Below are 3204 nucleotides of genomic sequence, written 5' to 3'. Positions count from 1 at the left end.
ATATTTAATTGCATACTGTTTTTTTTATAAAGAGCCAGATGAAAAGGTATATAGATCTTAAATATTCTGAATATTTCTTTTTCATAGTTCTTGTTTCCATCTTTTTTTTAAAAATGCCATGTAAATGTTTCTTGCATTGTCACTAAAACATTTTCTCTGTTTCCTTTAAATATTTTAGCATTTTAGTTAGCATAATCATTCAATTCAGGTCTGGATTGCCATGGCATTACAAGGCAATTATTTAGGTTCTCTCTGGATTTGTTTTAATGCATAATTAATTCTAAAACTATTAATTTATTGTAAATTGTGTTATTGTCTCTCTGCTATATTAACAAATATCATGTGTTGAACTAGATCTGCTATTTGTACAACTTTTGTGAGACACTTTTGTATAAAGTAGGGCATTAATTCATAAAAAGGCTTACTTGAATTCTATAAATCAAAGTTTTCTACCCAACAGCAATAATAAAATGGAGCATAGGCGGAGGTTCAATTGAAGAAACCAATTGCTCTCCTACATCACCTGCGACTCAATCAATCAGCTTTGACCACACCTCAGCCAAAGCCAATCAGCATCCAAGTCCATCTTAAAGGCCTCCGATCTGCTGGTCTGTTTCTAAGTGCGCAGGTGGCGGACGCGCTGTCTGACGTCATTTGGATGACCCGTTTCAACTCGAAGTTAGCTTTGGATCCTCAGCTGCTTGGATCCTATCCTCTGACACACCTGTTGATCCACGTAATGCTGCAGAGATTCGCGGCTCCGCCACTCCCTGTTCCCCCGTCTCAAAACATTTCTGTGTTTCAGCATCAGCAGTCAGATGGCTCGCTCTTCGTTCTGCTCGCTGACACTGATTCTCTTCAGGTGAGACGTATTGCTCCAAGGCTCTAGTGTTTCCTCATTCATACCCTCAGCTCTTTTCTTCAGCTCATATCACATGCACATGCTTCTTCAGCTTACAGCTTGTCATCGTTAATTAACATCAGTCTCTGATCTTTGCTTTCACGTCCCCGACTCGTGTTATACATGTTCTCGGTTAATTACGTCATTGTGGTTTAATCAGCAGATGTGCGCTGCCCTGATGGAGTTTCTTCAGTCCGTTTTTGATTTCAACTCATGCTTGCCTCAGATTTCTTTTTAAGGAAGCTGAATTTAGAACCAAAGTTTTGTGAAAAGTTAGTTGTTTCCTATTCCCAACGACTTTATTAAATCATTTGAACATATGTTTAAAATATATTTGAATCATGCTTTGGTCTAACCACATACACTGTCTGCCAGTCAATCAGCAACACCAGTTAATCCTGCATCATTTATTAGATGAATAAATCTCGTTACTGGAACCCAAATTCCTTAATGTGACTCAATAAATCCATTAACTAATTAATTTCACCAGGCTAAACGTGATCTACTGTAATTGTCAGCGATTTTCAGTGGTTTCTATCATAAAAAAGAAAAAAATTCTTTTAGATATGGCTTATCACATAACATTCAATCAAGTCTTCACTGCATAGGTGGGGTGAATTTTCTAGTGGATGTCTCGTCACTTTAAATGATAAATTAAGCTGCAGCCTTCTCTTTAGAGTCATCGGCTATCATCTCCATTGGTGCGTTGGGGTTGAGACGCATTGATTCCCTAGCAGACTCATTTTATCACATTTTAATTGTATCATGCTCATTTTTGTTGCGGAATTTCTTTTGGCAGTTCACCATCGTTACTATCATTTCGTGATCAGTAGGAAGCTCATGTGTCTTCTGCGCCTGTTGTCTGGTTGGTGATTATGTAACTCAGTGCATTAATTAATCTCTGCTCTAGTTTCAGATCATCTTAAACTGCATGTCTGAATGTCAGAACAGTCTCAGGCATTCCCCTCGGCGCATTGTTCTATCTAAATCTGCACCTTAGACGAATTCATCGTGGCTGGGGCCTAGGCTCCTCCATCCATCGCAACAAGCGCTTTATGGCATACTTTCTCATCACTGCATGTGTTATGGCGCCCTATATCACTGCGGCAGGCAGTTATGGTGCCTGCCGCCTCTTCCTACTGCTGGATGTGCGAGCGCCGCCTCTTCCTACCGCCGAAGGTGGGCGTGCCGCATCTTCCTACCGCCGAAGGTGGGCGTGGCGCATCTACCTACCGCTGAAGCTGTGTGGGGCGCTTTTCCAAAGGCTGCCGGGGCACGCATGGTGCCCTCCATCCTTAGCGGCGGGTGCTATGTGCCCTTTTCCCTCACTGCAGATGATTATGGTGCCCTCCATCCTTAGCGGCCGAAGCCTATGTGCCCTTCTCCCTCACTGCAGGGGCCTTATGGCGGCTTCTACCTTTGCGGCAGGTGCCTCAGGGCGCCTTCTACCTTCGCGGCGGGTGCCTCATGGTGCCCATCATTGTAGGTGTTTAGGTGGCAACACTGTGGCGGGCCTTTCTTACCGCCTTCTAGCATCACAGCGGGCACTTCATGGCGCCCATACTCATTGCGGCAGACGTATCCTGCTTTTCCCATTGCGTCGGCACTCATTGCGCTCTTTTCCATCGCAGCAGTGCATTACGGCCAACCAGCTCTTTGCTTCAGGCGCATCACACTTACTCATCGCAGCAGGTGCATCACGGCCCTCAATTCATTGCTTCAGGTGTACCACACCCAAATCCATTTCATGCGTTCGCATCACAAGGCTTCGCTTCAAACCCCTTAGCATATCATGGCTAACATTACACTTATTCATCACGCCTTGCTTTTTTTGTCTTCGGTCATCGCCGCTTGTGGGTTAGTCTAGATCATCGCGTCCCATCTCGCTCTCAGCTCATCGATCCTCGCGTATTATATCCCCAGCTAATTGCTGCACGTGCATGTTCTCTGCTCGCACCCTCAACTCATTGCTTCGTTAAGCTTGTCTGCGGTCATGGCGGGCAGGGCGCTCAGCCACATCCTGTTACTACTTTTATTACTGTTATCACCACAGTTATCACTGCATCGTTATTTTTCAAGCATCAGTGTCTCTTGCCTGGTCAGCAGTTTGCCATTGTGCATCATCCCAGGTTCACCGTTTAAGGGCTGCGTTCTGACTTTCTTTTGGTTTAGACTACTTCTCGTTGGATCAGGAATCTTTCTACTATCTCATCATGTCTGCAGCTTTGTTTCACTTTACTGACATGCCCCATTCATAGGTTTTTGGGGGGATCTTTCAAATATTTGCCAAAGCCAATCTGCAT

The 3204-nt window shown here is 44.2% G+C and overlaps 1 protein-coding gene across 1 annotated transcript in view; it reads right to left on the bottom strand.

Moving 5' to 3' along the window:
* Positions 1-3204, bottom strand: part of bcr (breakpoint cluster region) — a 40481-nt gene that overhangs the window by 21824 nt on the left and 15453 nt on the right. The window lies entirely within an intron of this gene.

The sequence above is a fragment of the Cyprinodon variegatus genome, unplaced genomic scaffold, assembly GCF_000732505.1.
Source record: "Cyprinodon variegatus isolate N-32 unplaced genomic scaffold, C_variegatus-1.0 Scaffold809, whole genome shotgun sequence".
In the NCBI taxonomy this organism is placed as follows: domain Eukaryota; kingdom Metazoa; phylum Chordata; class Actinopteri; order Cyprinodontiformes; family Cyprinodontidae; genus Cyprinodon; species Cyprinodon variegatus.
This window is presented reverse-complemented; position numbering and strand designations above follow the sequence as displayed.